The sequence below is a fragment of the Oryctolagus cuniculus genome, chromosome 18 (genome assembly GCF_964237555.1).
Source record: "Oryctolagus cuniculus chromosome 18, mOryCun1.1, whole genome shotgun sequence".
Classification (NCBI taxonomy): Eukaryota; Metazoa; Chordata; class Mammalia; order Lagomorpha; family Leporidae; genus Oryctolagus; species Oryctolagus cuniculus.
Window position 1 is genome coordinate 57,775,593 of NC_091449.1, and position 18,208 is coordinate 57,793,800.

At 45.7% G+C, this 18,208-nt stretch overlaps 1 protein-coding gene across 4 annotated transcripts in view; it reads right to left on the minus strand.

Moving 5' to 3' along the window:
• CFDP1 (craniofacial development protein 1) overlaps positions 1-18,208 on the minus strand; it is a 121,794-nt gene that overhangs the window by 36,810 nt on the left and 66,776 nt on the right. The window contains exon 6 of one of the 4 annotated variants that reach the window (XR_011384094.1): positions 1-15,658. This exon is cut by the window's left edge and continues 25,467 nt beyond it. The exons of the other annotated variants lie outside the window; for them this stretch is intronic. The gene's annotated coding sequence lies outside the window, so the exon portion shown is untranslated. The remainder of the gene's footprint in view (positions 15,659-18,208) is intronic. 4 annotated transcript variants of the gene reach the window in all.

An 18,208-nucleotide genomic window follows, 5' to 3' on the forward strand; every position in this document is an offset into this window, starting at 1 on the left:
GGCCATCCTCCACTGCCTTCCTGGGCCACAGCAGAGAGCTGGACTGGAAAAGGAGCAACCGGGACTAGAACCCGGCGCCCATATGGGATGCCAGCGCTGCAGGTGGAGGATTAACCAAGTGAGCCACGGCGCTGGCCCCTGTCTGGTTTCTTTAGTGAAGCACAGTGTCTCTGAGGTTCACCCATGTGGTACCTGCCAGTGGCTTGTTGCTTATAACTGCCATATTTGTTTACTCATTCTCCCACTGACTGATAGCTGAGCTGTTTCCAGTTTACAAACATGAGTAAAAATCTTGCATAAAGTTATTTTGTAGACACATGAGCATTTAGAAATAAACAGAGTAGGCATAGGCTTAACTTTATAAAAAAAATGCCAAACTGCTTTACTCCAAAGCTAGAAACCATAGTGTACATGCATACCGGCAATGCATCAGTCTCTGGCTGCTCCACATCCTCACCAACTGCTGCAAGTTTTCCAGGGGTAAGGACTGAAATCTGCTGTGCTTTTAATTTGTATCCCCTAATGTCTGATGACGTCTGATGATTATTCCCATGCATTTATGTGCATATCTTCTGTTGTGAAATGTCTTATTTTTTAACTGCGTAAAAAATAGGTATGCTGTCTTTTTATTATTCAGTCATAATTCTTTTCATATATATACATATTTAGAAGTATTTTACATACAACATATATGTTATGCAAATATTTCCTTTCCATCTATGGCATGCCTATTCATTTCCTTTTTACAAATTTTAAATTTTACTTGAAAGTCAACGTGACAGGGAGAGAGAGAGACAGACCGATCTTCTATCTGCCAGTTCATTCCCCAAACTGCCACCAATAGCCAGGGCTGGGTCAGGCAGGAGCCAGGAGCCAGGAGCTCCAACCTGGTCTACCATGCGGGTTGCAGGTCCATTATCTGCTAACTCCCAGCTGCATCAGCAGGAAACTGGAATGGAAGCACACACTCTGCTGCAAGCTACTGACTCTGCAAGTGGCAGCTTAACCCACTGCCCAGCAATACCAGCTCCTATTTTTTTTTTTTTAATTAATTTATTTTAAAGGTAGAGTTAGAGAGGGAGAGGCAGAGGGATATTTTCCATCCATTGACTCACTCTCTAAATGGCTGCAATATCCAGGGCTGAGTCTGGAGGAAGCCAGGTGCACCAGCAGGGTCTCCCAGATGGGTACAGGGGCTCAAGCATTTGGGTCATCCTCCACTGCCTTCCGAGGCACATTAACAGGGAGCTGGATCAAAAGTGGAGCAGTGGGACTCGAACTGGCACACATACGGATGCTGGCAATGTAGGCAGAAGCTTAACCTGCTACACCACAATGCTGGTCCCCCCATTCATGTTTTAAAGGATATCTTTTGATGATCAGAAGGAGGAGTATGTGTGTATGGCTACTCGGTCAACATAAAAGGGGAAAAACAGTAATGTTCCAGATTTAAAGAAACAAAATGATCAGCATTTTTTTTTAAAACCATTTGCTATTAGAAGCTAATTCTGTGTGTTATCAAACACAGGACCATCATACTCATCCCACTGCTCAAGCACAAAGTAAATTTTATTATTTTTCTTTCTTAAAAATTATTATTTAGAGGCCAGTGTTATGGTGCAATGGGTCAAGACACTGCCTGTGACACCAGCATTCCATATGAGATGAGTTCGAGTCTCAGCTGCTCCACTTTTTTTTTTTTTTAAAAGATCTATTTATTTATTTGAAAGTTAGAGTTACTGGGGGCGGGGAGGGGGCGCCTTCCATCGGATAGTTCACTCTCCAGTTGGCCGCAACAGCTGGAGCTGTGCTGATCCGAAGCCAGGAGTCAGGAGCTTCCTCTGGGTCTCTCATGTGGGTGCAGGGGCCTAAGGACTTGGGCCATCTTCTATTGCTCTCTCAGGCCACAACATAGAGCCGGCTTGGAAGTGGAGCAGCTGGATCGCAAACTGGCGCCCATATGGGATGCTGGCGTTTTGGGCCAGGGCATTAACCTGCTGTGCCACAGTGCCGGCCCCAAGCTGCTCCACTTCAAATTCAGCTCCTTGCTACTAGGAAAGCAGTAGAAGATGGTTCAAGTGCTTAGGCCCCTGCCAGTGATGTGGGAGACCCAGATGGAGTTCCCGGCTTTGGCTTGGCCCAGATCTGGTTGTTGCGGCCATTTGGGGGGATGAACCAGTGGATGAAAGAACTTTCTCCTCTATTTCTCCCTCTCTCTCTAACTTTGCCTTTCAACAACATAAAATAAATACTTAAAAATAATATTTGAGAGGGGGAGAGAGAGAGAGATGGAATATGACAGAGAGAGAGAGAGAGACAGAGCTCCCATCTACTAGTTCACTCCCCAAAAGCCCACAAGGGTCAGGCCAAACCCGGAAGCCAGAACTCAATCCACATGTCCCACGTGAGTGGTAGGGACCCAACAACCTGACATTGCCTGCTAGCTCTTAGGGTATGCAATGTCAGGAAGCTGGAATAAGAGTGGGAGACACGTATCAAATCCAGGCATAGTGATATGGGTATGGTTTTTTTTCTTTTAAAGATTTATTCATTTGAAAGGCGGAATTATAGAAACAAAGAGAGAGAGAGAGAAAGACTGTCTGCTGATTCACTTCCCAAATGGCTGCAATAGCCAGGGCTGGGCCAGGTCAAAGCCAGGAGCCAGGAGCCAGGAGCCAGGAGCCAGGAGCTTCTTCCAGGTTTCCCACATGGGAACAGGGGCCCAAGGACTTGGGCCATCCTCCACTGCTTTCTCAGGCACATTAGCAGGGAGCTGAATCAGAAGTGGAGCAGCTGGGACTCAATCTAGCACCCATATGGGATCCCAGTTTTGCCCACTAGATGTGAGTGTCTTAACCAGTGCTTTTATAGCTGGGCCAAATGTCTACCCTACCCATTACATTTTTTAAAAAGATTTATTTTTTATTTAACTGAAAGGCAGAGGTACAGAGAGAGGAAGAGACAGAATGAGGGATATTTGACCTGCTGGTTCACTTCCCAAATGGCGCCAAAGGCCAGGGCTGGACTAGGCTAAAGCTAGGAGCCTGAAGCTTCTTCTGGGTCTCCTACATGGGTGGCAGGGGCCCAAGGACTGGGCCGTCTTCCGTTGCTTTCCCAAGCACATTAGCAGGGAGCTAGATCAGAAGTGGAGCAGACAGGACTCAAACCGGCGCCCATATGGGATGACGGACGACGGCATGGCAGGCAGAGGCTTAACCTGCTATGCCACAATGCCAGCCCCAACAAATTAAATTTTTAAAGGCCAGTAATCTTCAGTGGTTGTCCTTTTCAGATACATGCTCTGCTGTGCAGCCAAAGTAAATCACAGGAAATGGTTATGACGGGACAGCTGAGAAGGGAAGTCCTGAAATGCCTCTGAGATGACCATGAAACCAGAAAGCTGTGCTTCGCTTTTTTTTAACAAGTGGAGGGAAGTAAAAAATTAAAAAAGGAAGTCTTTGAAACCTCTCATACCACATTCGGGTTATTAATGCCGCCCATTCCTTCTTCAGTTCTCTCTGTAAGCTGATTCAGAAATGAGGAAGGAAGTTACGGTGGTGAGAGCAAGGTTTAAGGTGCCCAGACTTCTGGGCTGTGCTTCTAACTCATGCTGTGGGCTGGCCGCCTCCCCCCGCATAAATCACCCTTCCCATCTTCTGCTTCAGTGCCTGAGACACAGAGGCCAGTTTAATTTGGTGAGAGGCCATGAGCTTCATTAACCATTAATGCTCTGCAGGCCTCTGTGACCCAGAGGCCTGGGCTGTCAGCAATCTCAGCGTCACTGGAACAGCCCACCATCACCCCGCCCACGCACACATACCCAAGAATCCCCTCCTCCTTACAACACTGCAGCCATTGCAGATTCACCAGCATTTGCTTTCTTGCTCCCTGGATCCCAATAAAACCCCTTAAGATAACTGAAATGAGTAAAAAGGACACAGGACACTAATGAGGATAAAATAATGCTGCAGCAGTGCCCTGCTGGCCAATCCTGCCAGCCCCGGCTGCTCTAGAGAACATACGCACTTTCCAGGGATGCAGCCCCACAAAGGGCTGCCAGCACTCATCAGTGGATGCAGTGTGTGAGCAGGGGAGGTTTCCACAGCGTGAAGGAGAGGGGAAGGCAGAAAAGGTCACTGAAGTCACAATTCAGCATCTTCCCCCTTATCCCATTCCTGCTAAACTGTCAAAACATTCAACACAAAGGAAAAGGCAGAACCCACCAGCACAATCTAAACCCTACCAAATCAAAAAGTCTGCAAAGCAAAGCCTTCACTTAGCAGATCAACTGATGGACTAACAGCAGGTGTGTGCAGGCTGCAAAACGGTTCTGTCTCCTTAAAATCAGTCTCGGGCAGGTTACGGGGTTAGGGGCTGCGCACCCATGGCTTCTGTGATCACTCCAGAGCCAGGTGTACATCTGTCTGGGCTCTGCCCGCTCATAACTGGGGTGAGCTGTCCCACTCAGGCTTCAGATGCCCTCGGGTCTTGATTTACAAGTAAACCTTCAGGCGACCAGAGCACCAAAGTAGAGTAGGTCAGATGTCTTATCAGCATCTCACTGCCCTTAGGAGAGAAAAATAATTTAGACCTTTATTTGGTTTATGCTCACGTCAAAATGGAAAATGAACAAAAAGGGACCCAGTGAAAAATAATTTTCTGCTTGTCCCCCCAGCCCCTGCCCCAGGGGTCTTTTTCTCCGAGGCAACCACTGAAACCAATTTCTTATGTGTGTGTCCAAGACTCTGCAAATACCATCGCTATCAGTTCAGGAGCTGCCTCCTTCCCCTGCAGTAGTGCATTCCTTCCCTCCTCTATAAGCATCTGTGACTAATCTCCATATACACAGTCTTGATTTGAATCGGGAAACAGAGTTCTGCCAACAGGAGCTTAAAAAAAAAAGCCAAGGACATAACCAGGGCTGAGCTAACACAGAGAGACAACTGGCTCCAAAATGATCACCGCATTAAGGGGAAGACAAAAGGAGGTAAAAGATCATTCAAGCGAAATGAACAAACGCTTCCCCAATCAGTCAGACCCAAGCTGCTATTCTTCTTTCTTGCCACCCCTTAGGAGTCAGCTTCACTTGGAATTTTAGTTGTCCCTGAGTCAACACTGAGCACTTTCTCTGATCCAGACTCTGATACCAGAGCTGGAATACAGCAGAGAGCAAGACACTCCTCGCCCTCAAGGAGCCGACACCTCGGGTACAGATGGCATCACAGACACCAGAGTGAAGATGCCAGGCTCCAGCAGGAACATGGGGCCAGAGCGGGTGCCAGACTGGGGGGGAGGGCAATATGGGTGCAGTCGCCTGAGTGCTGGGAGGCCTTTCTGAGGAGAGCTTGAAATTAAGAGCTCAGTGAGAAGTAGGGGCAAAGTAAAGTCAGAGGGAATGTTCTCGACAGTATAGGCTGTTCTCCTGAGCTCAGTGTGGTTCGAGAAGTCTGGCTTGAGCAGGCTCACAAGAAGGCCGTCCAGTTCTGCCTGTCAGGGCTATTTCACGCATATTCAATGTGTTATTTACGTATACTGGCCCCTGCCCGCCCACAAATACAAACAGTTCTATGTCCCTGCACTGTCTGCTCCTGGTTTTTTTGCTGGTGTACCATGTGTTACAGAGATTCCCCCACCAGTACATAAAGGACATCCTTATTCTGTCTACACTTCATGGGATTCTACTGTAACACAGCCACACTTTTGTCAAAGCCGTCATCCAACATTACGATTTCTACCAATCTGGTGAAATGGCATCTCCTTGTCATTTAGAAGCTGGAGCCAGAGACAGACAGGAAACTCGGGTATTCCAATACAGGACTTAGGTGTCTTAACCACTACGACAAATGCCCAGGCCTGAAATGAGCCTTCTTGTTGTATTCACTTCTCTATCACCCTCTTTTTATCAATTTACCTTCCAGGAAAATTATCTGGCTCTTTCCTCCTGCTAATAACACTCTTTATTTGTATCCATTCTGCCTTTTGGCCTCTTTAACAGAAATTCTAGAAGAACAATCATGTTTTACTTCTATTATCTAGGAAATAAAATCTATTCTCAGCCTGAAAAGTCTGTTCTTATTTCATGAGTGCACTATTCTCTTTTTATCCCTTTCAAGATATAATTATGCTCCTTTATGTTCCATATCTGGATCCTCCAGTGTTAGCTTTCCAACGTTTGCTTTTCCCTAATGTGTGACAACTCTTAGTGCTTGCTCACATAACATTTCAGATCCACTGTGTGTAAATGCCACCTCTACTCACCACAGCGTCTCCACTGGTTACAGGAGATGGGTAAGAAGGGCAGGGAAGCTGGCGCCGCGGCTCACTAGGCTAATCCTCCGCCTTGCAGCGCCGGCACACCAGGTTCTAGTCCCGGTCAGGGCGCCGGATTCTGTCCCGGTTGCCCCTCTTCCAGGCCAGCTCTCTGCTGTGGCCCGGGAGTGCAGTGGAGGATGGCCCAAGTGCTTGGGCCCTGCACCCCATGGGAGACCAGGAGAAGCACCTGGCTCCTGCCTTTGGATCAGCGTGGTGCGCCGGCCACAGCGCGCTGGCCGCGGCGGCCATTGGAGGGTGAACCAACGGCAAAGGAAGACCTTTCTCTGTCTCTCTCACTGTCCACTCTGTCAAAAAATTTAAAAAAAAGAAAAAAAAAAAAAAGGGGCAGGGCTTCTGGACTGACCCACCTTTAATCTGATCCATCTGTCTCTCCCTCTGCCCTTCAGAAATTCCTCAGATTTCTAGACTAACCAGGACACTTTTTTTTTTTTTTTTTTTAATATGATGGGTAGAGTTACAGACAGTGAGAGAGACAGAGAGAAAGGTCTTCCTTCCAGTGGTTCACTCTCCAAATGGCCACAACAGCCGGAACTGCGCCGATCTGAAGCCAGGAGCCAGGAGCCAGGTGCTTCCTCCTGGTCTCCCATGCAGGTGCAGGGCCCAAGCACTTGGGCCATCTTCTGCTATCCCAGGCCACAGCAGAGAGCTGGACTGGAAGAGGAGCAAATGGGACTAGAACCGGTGCCCATATGGGATGCAGGCGCCACAGGCGGAGGATTAATAACCTAGTGTGCCAGGGCGCCGGCTCCCAGGACACCACTTCTTTTCTTCTAGCATTGTTAAGCTCGTGTATCTTTGACACATTTAAGGATTTGGGGCACAAATATGGTTGAATGTGCTGTTTGTCACCTTGAACCATCTTACCAAGGGCCATACAGCCCTGTCCAGATAGAATGTTCTAGGCATAAATCATTAACACCACGTACCCGAGAGATACACATCATATAGTGGAAGACAAAGATGCCTTAAGAAATCTCCTAATGGCATCTTAAGATGATGGATCCATTTTTTTTGCTTTGCTTCCCCAACAAAGCATCCTGTTCCTTTAAATGATTTTTTAGGCACTGGTAGCAAGAAGCCTAATAGGACAAACTCCTCCAGTGACTGAAAGGGTAACTGTCAGTAAATACACAAGCATTTGGGTTTTATTAAAAAAAAAAAAAAAAAAAAAGTTTGGGGCCAGCATCGTGGCTCACTTGGTTAATCCTCCGCCTGTGGCACCAGCATCCCATATGGGCGCCGGGTTCTAGTCCCGGTTGCTCCTCTTCCAGTCCAGCTCTCTGCTGTGGCCCGGGAGTGCAGTGGAGGATGGCTCAAGTTCTTGGGCCCCTGCACCCACATGGGAGACCAGGAAGAAGCACCTGGCTCCTGGCTTCGGATCGGCGTAGCTCTGGCCACAGCGGCCATTTGGGGAGTGAACCAACGAAAGGAAGACCTTTGTCTCTGTCTCTCTCTCTCACTTTCTAACTGTCAAAAAAAAAAAAAGTTTATATCAGACTTATCACTGTCATGAATCAAGTCATCAGAATCTGTGCAATAAAATCACATTCTAGAATTGCAAATTTGAGAAATAACCCTGTAACAGACACAAATTCTGGTTACTTAAACACAACCTGATTTAAAGGAGACTGTTGTTTCTCTAGTAAGCCAGACAGGCTCCGTCTCTTCTAATAACATGCCTGATTTCTAATGTTTCTTACAGAAGTATACATTTCTTTTTTTTTTTTTTTAAATTATTTGACAGGTAGAGTTACAGACAGAGAGACAGAGAAAGGTCTTCCTTCTGTTGGTTCACCCCCAAAATGGCCGCTACAGCTGGCGCTGTGCCAATCTGAAGCCAGGAGCCAGGTGCTTCTTCCTGGTCTCCCATGCGGGTGCAGGGGCCCAAGCACTTGGGCCATCCTCCACTGCCGTCCCGGGTCACAGCAGAGAGCTGGACTGGAAGAGGAGCAGCCGGGACTAGAACCCAGGGCCCACATGAGATGCCAGTGCCGAAGGCGGAGGATTAACCTAGTGAGCCTCGCCTGCACCCAGAAGCATACATTTCTTCCCCTCCCCCCTTACATTGAAATATTTACATAAAGCTCAAACTACTTAGGCTGCTCCATTCAATGCAGTTATGAGTAGGCACATCCTTCAATAAAATGTCATTGCCTTGGGGTAAAGGAAACAAAATTAAAGAAGTTTTTTTAAAGTTCTGAAGTAAGAGGAAAACATCATTGCGAATACAAATGCTTTCTGGAATCGAAGTTTAGGAAACAGACAATGCTTGGTATTCTCCCATTCTTAACCACACACTTTTTGTGCCTCTTTTTCATTTGATGAGTAGGAAAGAGTTAACTCATAAATTACAGCAATGTGGTTTTAGCTCTACAGAAAGCTTTTAAGGGTAGGGTCAGTGCAAGGACTAGATTCTTTATTAACTCATTAACAAGACAGGTCACTGTGGCCTCAGGGTTCATTTATCAGCAGGAAAACCTCAGCTGGTAATGGCTGGTTGTTTCCTGCCCATCTCAGAATCCAGAGTGGAGGGGCAGCCGCCATTGTGAGCCTACTTCCTGACTGGAAGGAAAGAAAATACTTTCAGGATGACTATTCTTTTCTGGGGCTGGTGTTACCTTTGGCCCACAGGCATAATGGGGGAGCACATGACTTCTACTCCCAGAGTACTTTCTAATGCTTTTTGTTCTCCAGTTAATTATGTTCTAATGATGCTATGTGTACCTCATTGGGTTTTAGTGACAACACTGGAGTTTTTAAATGAATCTTTATGTAAATGTTAATAGCTGTAAATTAGGGAAGGTTTAGCAGTAATTGCTTGCCCATCCACCTGCACCACATACCATCCATTCTCCTGGCCTTGCTGTTCTCCACTGGGAGCTATTGCTGCCAGCCCAAAGTGGAATTTAAGGCTATTAGTAACCTATGGAAACCCAAATGGTTTTGCTACAATGTTCAGAAAGGCTTTCTTTTGTAATGTTGACTCCTGCATCTACCTTGAGGAGGAAAACCATGAAAGATGGGGCAACTGCTAGCAAGGAAAAACTGGTGTTTCTCTTTAAAATCAGAGATTGGCTGGATCAGCAGGCAGCTTAAAGCAAATGCTGAGGTAAGACCCTCAGTAGCGGATTAGTAGCGCTGCTGTGGTTTTGGCTTTGCTCTGGCAATTACGGCCTGGGAGGCCTTCTTTGGCTTTTTCACAAATAGCAGAGGGCTCAGCAAGGTAAAAGGGATAAAAAAAGAGACCTGGTCCAGCAAAGCTGACACTGTCACAGATCCAAGCACAGAATTTCTGGAGGTGGGCGAGCTGTTTTTCCTTCTTGTTTTTGTGTTTGTCACCCATCTCTCTCACTCACTTCCTGTGCGCCCTTACCTGCTCTTGTCAGTCAGTCAGGTGAGCAGGCCGTGCAGCTCCAGGGGCAGTAACTGGTCTCTGACTCTGCTCCGGTGCTTCTCTGAGCTTCATCTCCCCCGGGGACTCTCTCACTGCTAAAGCCCCACGGGCATGTTATGAGTCCCTTCTAGTTGTACAGAGCAGTCTAGTCAAGCACTTCAAAGATGCACATCACAGGCCACCACGGATGTTTCCAACTGCTAGCACACAGCAAATCCACTGCTAGGACCAATTCAAGGTGTCTGCAATGCTACAGTTTGATAATCCCGCAGTTAAAATCAGTTTATTTTGGGGGTTGGCGCTGTGGTGCAGTAGGTTAATCCTCTGCTTGCAGCGCTGGCATCCCATAGGTGTGCTGGCTCTAGTCCTGGCTGCTCTTCTGATCCAGCTCTCTACTATAGCCTGGGGAAACAGTGGAAGATGGTTCAAGTGCTTGGGCCCCTGCACATGTGTAGGAGACCTGGAAGAAACTCCTGGCTCCTGGCTTCAGATGGGTACAGTTCCAGCCGTTGTGGCCATCTGAAGAGTGAACCAGCGGATGGAAGACCTTTCTCTCTGTCTCTTCCTCTCACTGTCTGCAACTCTACCTCTCAAATAAATAAATAAAATCTTTTTTAAAAAATCAGCTTATTTTTACTGCAAGATGTAGAGAACATGGGCTGGTGTTGTGGCGCAGTGGGTTAAGCTGTAGTCTGCAACACTGGCATCCCTTATGGGTGTCGGTTTGCATTCTGGTTGTACCACTACTGATCCAGCTCTCAGCTAATGTACCTGGGAAGGCAATGGAAGATGGCTTGATGGCCCCTGCACTCATGTGGGAGAGATGGATGGAGTTCTAGGTTTCGGCCTGCCCCAGCCCCAACTGTTGGGGCCATCTGGGGAGTGAACCAGCAGATGGAGGATCTCTCTTTTGTCTCTCCCTCTTTCTCTGTAGCTCTTTTAAATTAATTAATTAATTAAGTCTAAAAAAATCTAGAAAACAGGAGCAAGCATTTAGCACCGAAGTTAAGTTGTCTGGTTCGAGTCCTGGCTACTCTGCTTCCAATCCAGCTTCCTGTTGATGCATACCTGGAAGGCAGCAGGTGATGGCCCAAGTACTTGAATTCCTACCACCCATATGGGGGACCTGGGCTCCTGACTTCAACCTGGTCCAGCCCTGGTTGTTGCAGGAATCTGGGGAGTGAACCACATGATAGATGGCATGTCTCTATGTTTCTCTGCCTTTCAAATCAATGTGAAAATAAATAAAATGTATATCTCTCAGATCTACTTGAGACCTTCCTTTTTTAAAAAAAATTGATGTAGAGCTCAGTGATACTTTCTAATCATTATTGGGAAAAACCTAGGATGTACTATTTTGAAAAAACTGTTACTTACTGTAGCCAAAACTCTTGTTGATGGTTTTATCTGCACTGGTATCTTTCCCTGTTAGGGGAAAAGTGAGTAAAACAGTAACTGATGTGTCTCAAACTCTGCAATGTCTCAGCTGCATAACATGCACTGCCCCCCACCCAAAAAAAGTGTACCAGCTGATTCATTAGCAGAAAAACTGTGAAAGTCTATTTAAATGGAACAAGAGGGGCAGGTGGTAAGGAGGTCAGTGCTGGCTCTTCACCTCTCCTTCCCCGTTGGCGGCCAAAGCCAAATGCAGAGTTTCAGTACTGCCTGGCCCTGTATATCGCCACCAGTACACGAGATCAGACCAGGCATCCTTTCTTCAGATTCTTACTTTAAAAAAGAAGAAAAAATATTCTGAGGTTAGGTGGCTTGGTTACAAGTCAGGAACCTCCATCTTGCCTTTGAGAAAGCGTAAGGCAGCGATCCTGAACCTTGGGTGACTTGGCACTATCTGGAAAAATTTCTGGTGGTCACAACTTGGTTAGGGGAGAGGTATGGCAGGCATTTATCTAGTGGGTAGAAACTAGGATTCTGCCAAACATTCTGTAATGTACAGAACAAAACTAACCAGCCCTAATGTTAGAGAGGCCAAGGTTGGGGAGCGCTGCCCTTTGGGAAATGTACCTGCTCTTAGCAATGGGGGTAACTCTGCAGATTTACTGTGAAGAGGACAAGAGTCTCCCAGGCAAAGTCCTCTGAGCACCTTGGAAAAAAATCAGATTTAAGGTCAGGGCCATCAGTGAATCACACCTAATACCAACTTCTAACTGTTTTTGGAGAGATGGGCTTGCTTAGTCTTTGGAAAAGGTCTCTGGGCTACAATGAAAGGCTACTGCATGACAACTAACACGCAAAGACTCCACTCAGCAGGAACCCCTTCCCCTTCTGCTGACTGGCGCCAGACAGCCAGGTACCTGCATGCACCTGTGCTTTTTTTTTTTTTTTTTTTTTTTTAAGATTTTATTTCATTTATTTGAGAGGTACAGTCAGAGACAGGGAGAGACAGAGAGAAACATCTTCCATCCACTGGTTCACTTCCCAAATGGCCACAACAGCCAGAGCTGAGCACATCTGAAGCCAGGAGCCAGAAGCTTCTTTCATGGTCTCCCATTCGGGTGCAGGGCCCAAGGACTTGGGCATCTTCCACCGCTTCCCCAGGCCACAGCAGAGAGCTGATCGGAAGAGCAGCAGCCTGGACTCAAAGCGGCACCCAGACGGGATTCTGGAGGCGCATGTAGAGCTCGGCCCACTATGCCACAGCGCCAGCCCTGCTCTCCTGCTTATTAACAGCACTTCCTTTTGGAGGGATTCTGCCTTCAAGCAGACCTTGCAGGGTCTCAGAACAGCCTGGCTGTGGTTCCCTCATACTACACATCTCAACTCCAGTATTCCCTACCAAAGCAGGACCTGCTCCACATCTCAGCGCTGAGGAACAAGTGCTAATCGAACTGTCCCAAGATGGAAAGGGATTTTAAAGAAATACATGTATATGACAAAACAGAAAGGACAGTCCTCGTAGACATGGAGAGGCACAAGGATCCAGAGTACTCGGGGAAATCTGGGAGGGAATTTATGACTTTATCTCTAGCTCAAGTATTTTAAATTTCAACCCAGACACTAAGCAACAAGTTTTAAAAATGCTGTAGCTAGAAAACAAAATCTAACACTCAAAAGGCAGTCTGATGAACCAGAAATGGGCAACTAGGGCTGCTCAGAGGTCAAGACCTCCACAAAGGAACTGCTGCTGAATGAGAGGTCTGTGCAGAGAGACCTGGCCACCCAGTGGAACCAGCATTTGGTTCTCGAATGGAATTTTCAATGTTTGGTGTCATGCAGTGGTCCTTTAGTTTAGCCCAGGGACTTTTCTCATTTCTCTAAGGACCAAGCAAATATTTTTAAAGGTGTATTTTATTTATTTGAAAGGCAGAGTTACAGCAAGAGAGGAAGAGACAGAGACAGGAGAGAGTTCTTCTATCTGCCTGTTCACTCCCTAAATGGCTGCAGCAGTGAGGGTTGGGCCAGACTGAAGCCAGGAGCCAGAAAGTAGGAGTTTCTTCCAGGTCTTCCACATTAGGACAGGGGCCCAAGGACTTGGGCCATCTTCTGCTGCTTCCCCAGGCATATTAGTAGGGTGCTGGACTGGAAGTAGAGCAGCCACGAGGCAAACTGGCATCCATGTGGGATGCTGGCACTGCAGGCACCTGATTTATCTGCTACATCACAATGCTGTTCTCCCACCCCACCCCAAGCAAATCTTTGATTTCCCCAAGAACAACTAGAAACTGGTACATATGAGCTACGGTTCACTGATGATCCTAACATCGACTAAGCAATGCCAGTATAGATTATTCAGTATAAGATCAGTTCACACAAGACAAAGAACAGCAGATAATTCAGTGGATAATTTTAGTTGAGTCGATCGGACTGCAACATGCGTAAACTTAAATAGGCATTTCTTTAATTATGATATTTTAAGAATCTCTTACAAGAAAGTTTCTCCTTACCTCCAAATTAAATCAGCATAAACAACTTTTTTTTTTTTTTTAAAGATTTATTTATTTGGGGGCGGGCGCTGTGGTGCAGCGGGTTAAAGCCCTGGCCTGAGGCACCAGGAGTAAACCAGCGGATGGAAGACCTCTCTGTAACTGTCTTTCAAATAAATAAAATGAATCTTCAAAAATAAAAAAAAGATTTATTTATTTGAAAGGCAGACATCGAGAGAGGGAGAGAAGGAGAGAGATAGAGAAAGTTGAAGCCAGGAGCCAGGAACTCCATCCCTGTCTGCTATGTTGGGGGCAAGGCCCAAATACTTGTGCCAGTGTCTGCTACCTTCCCAGACACAGTAGCAATAAGTTGGATTGGAAGCACGTTCTGGAGCAATTAAAGTGGTTTAACTACTTATATTTACCTTCTCCTGTAGCTTTTACATCAAAATTCAGGATATGGTCTCACCACCTTTGTTACTGCAATGGATATGTACTGACTCTAAGTGAAGTTCTTGTATTGTGAGGATCGGAAGCATGGGACTCAAACAGGCACTATGATGGAAGACCCAGTGTCACAAGCAGCGACCTAACATGCTGTGCCTCAACTCTGGTCCCTTTTTTTGTTTGCTTACTGCCACACGCAAATATTAAAATGAATCACAGTTATGGCTCCACAACACTGTGAATTTACTAAATGACACTGCATTGTATAACTTTAGAATATTATGTGTATTTCACCACATTGAGAAAACAAAAAAATAAGGAGTTAAACCACTTTAATTGCTCCAAAAAATCATAGTATGTATGCCCATTAGAAAAACATCTATATAATAATGGTACAATCCATGACTCAACAACCATATTACACCTCATGTTAAGATGTTTTATAACACTTTATTCACGCAACAAGAAAGAGAAAGAAGGAAACAAGGAAGGTAGGTTGGATAAAAGGCCATTTAAAGTAAATGTCTAGAAACACAGCATTGACCCTTAAGAAAAGCCCAGAAGCAACAACGTGCATAAAGAACATTCAGAAAACTGTGAGATGGTTTGGTAACAGGAGAACAAGACCGTTTGTTTGTTGTGACTGCTTTGCAGTAGACCAACATGGAAGCTAGATTATAAGGAATGTACCTGAGTAAACTTTAAAATCTTGAAAAATGTTATCTTTTCAAGGCTTTCGTTATTTGCTTCCAAGTTGATGTCCAGCTGCTTCCAGTTGGTCATGCGTCAGTGACTGGACTAAGACTGCCCCAAGGGAATAATAATGAAGACCTTCTACAGATGAGGTCTGAAGGACTGAAATTCGGAGGGGTCATTATAGTGGCACAGTGGGCAGGGCAGTAACCTGTCTTGGAGTGCTGTTTCAAGTCTTGGCTGCTCAGCTTCTGATCCAGCTCCCTGTGAGTGCACCTGGTTCCCTACCACCCACTTGTGAGACCGAGACGGAGTTCCAGGTTCCTGGCTTCTGCCTGGCCCTGCCTAATCTCTGTTGGCCAACTTGGGAATGGAACCAGTGGATGGAAAATCTGTCTTTATTTCTCCCTCCCCCGACCGCCTTTCAAATAAATAAAACAAGTCTTAGAGAAGAAAAAAAGAAACTGGAATGTCCATTAAGTGACAAGTAACAGAACTATACAGTGGCAACATGGAGCAATCACTCAAATGTAAATGTGCTTACACTACAATGACTTCACTTTGCTTCAAGTCAGTGCCTATGAAACATAATCAATTATAAAGAATCCATATACAGGCCGGCGCCACGGCTCACTAGGCTAATCCTCCACCTTGCGGCGCTGGCACACCGGGTTCTAGTCCCGGTTGCACCTCTTCCAGGCCAGCTCTCTGCTGTGGCCCGGGAGGGCAGTGGAGGATGGCCCAAGTGCTTGGGCCCTGCACCCCATGGGAGACCAGGAGAAGCACCTGGCTCCTGCCATCGGATCAGCCCGGTGCGCCAGCCGCAGAGCGCCGGCCGCGGCGGCCATTGGAGGGTGAACCAACGGCAAAGGAAGACCTCTGTCTCTGTCTCTTTCTCTCACTGTCCACTCTGGAAAAGAAAAAAAAAAAGGGAAAGGAAAGGCATGAGTGACATCCTTGTCTTGGTCGTGTCTTTCATGATTAAGTATGATGCTAGTTATGCGTTCTTCATACATGCGCTTCATCAGGTTAAGAAAGTTCCCTTCTATTCTGAGTTTGCTCAGTGTACTTCATTCCGGTTTATGGTTGAATAATATACTAAGTAGACATATGACATGCTGTTTATACCACTGGATTGTCTTATTTTTGGCGGCTGTGAACATATGTGCGTAAGTTTTTGTGTGAACACGTTTTCCGTTTTCATTTTCCAAATACCTAACAGTGGAATTGTTGACTCATATGGTAACTCTACCTCAATTCCTTGAGGAACTGCCAAATTCTTTTCCAAAGCAGCTATACCATTTCCCCAGCAATGATGGGGAGGGTTTCAATTTCCCCACTTACTTGCCAAAACCATTTTTGGTTGAAGCCACCCTATAGAATATAAAGTGGCATCTCACTGTGCTCTGATTTGTACTTTCCTAATGAATAATTATGTACTTCAAGCTCTTTTTACTTATACTTATTTTAAAATTATCACAAAGTTAGAGGACAGCCTTAAATCACACTGAAATCCTTCCCAGAAACCACAGAAGCAGAGATACAAGACTATTCATTGCAGGACTCTCTTTAAACATAAAGACTAGAAACCACTCAAATGTTTACCATTGAAAACTAATTATTAAACAAACTCAAGTCTCAAGTAATTCATACAATGAAATGCCTTACATCTGGAAAAAAAAAAAAAAAGAGGAAACTCTTTAAGTTACCTCCAGAATATGTCAAGTAAAAGGCAAAATACAGGAAACTTTACAGTAGTCTAAAAGAAGAAAAAATAAAAATAAAATTTAAATGAAACAAAAGTAATCCCTAAAAATAAAATAAATGAAATTAACATGCAACCAACTACTAGCATTATTACAAACAATTTTAGAACACAGTAACTTAACTATAGCTTTCTAGTGAAATATACCCTGAAGACAAAAAACTGCAAAAACAGAACAGGGTCCAGAATTGTGGCGTAAGCGGTTAAGCCACAGCCTGTGATGCTGGCATCCCATGTCACAGTGCCAATTTGAGTCCCAGTTGTTCTACTTCCAACCCAGCTTCCTACTAATGTGCCTGGATAGTCAGTGGATGGTGGCTTAAGTGCTTGGACCTCTGTCACCTGTGTATGTGTGACCTGGAATGGAATTCCTGGCTCCTAGCTTAGCCCTGTCTGTTACAGTCATTTGGGGAGTGAACCAGTAGATAGATGGAAGATGTCGCTATCTTTTTCTCTGACACTTTGCGTGTCAAACAAACAAGTAAATCTTTAAAAGAGAGTATGTGTGTGTCTGTGTCTGTGTGTGTGTGTGTGCGCATATACAACTACCAATTTATGGGAAATACAGAGGACAGAGAACCATGCCAAATCCTATATGAGGAAGTAGTCAGCAAAATCCAGGCTGTGGGAAGCCATTAAACGAACAATCCAATTTCTTCAACACATTTGAAGTAAAAATAAATGAACAAAAGAGAAGAAAGGAAACTAGGGATTAAATGGGAACAGCCAACTGCCTTAAAGGACCTTTCTAGAGCCAAGCAAACATAAAACAAATAGTGGGGCTGGTGCCATGGCGCAGTAGGTTAATCCTCCACCTGCGACGCTTGCTGGCATCCCAAATGGGTGCCCAGTCTAGTCTCGGCTGCTCCTCTTCCAATCCAGCTCTCTGCTGTGGCCTGGGAAAGCAGTAGAAGATGGCCCAAGTCCTTAGGCCCCTGCACCCGCATGGGAGACCCAGAAGAGGCTCCTGGCTCCTGGCTTCTGATCAGCTCAGCTCTGGCCGTTGCGGCCATCTGGGGAGTGAACCAGCAGATGGAAAACTTCTCTCTCTCTCTGCCTCTCCTTCTCTCTGTGTGTAACTCTGACTTTAAAGTAAATAAATAAATCTTAAAAAAAAAAAAAAAAAGAATACTGTCAAATTACTGCCAACATCATCCATCTTAAGTGTGGCAGAATGTCTAACAGAGCTGGGAAAAGGAGATATTGGCCCATGAATATTGAATTATATGTCTTTAAGATCCACTTCTGTGTAAAGAGTAACATGTCAGACCTTGTGGCGAATTGTGATGTGTAATAAAGAGTACAGGATGTAGGGTTGGTGTTGTGGTGTAGTGGGTTCAGCCACCATGTGTGACACAGGCATCCCTATGTGCTGGTTTGAGTCCTGGCTGCTCTTCTTCCTATCCAGCTCCCTGATAATGCGCCTAGGAAAGCAGTGGAAGATGGCCCAAGTACTTGGCCCCTGTACCCATGTGAGACACCTGGATGGAGTTCCTGGTTCCTAGCTTCAACTTGGCTCAGCCTTGGCCATTGCAGCCATTTGAGGAGTGAACCAGAGGATGGAAGATCTCTCCCTCTATAATTTTTCTTTTTAAGATTTATTTTATTTACTTGGAAGGCAGAGCTACAAAGAGAGGTAAAGACAGGGAGAGGTCTTCCATCTGGTGGTTCATTCCCCAAATGGCCGCAATGAGT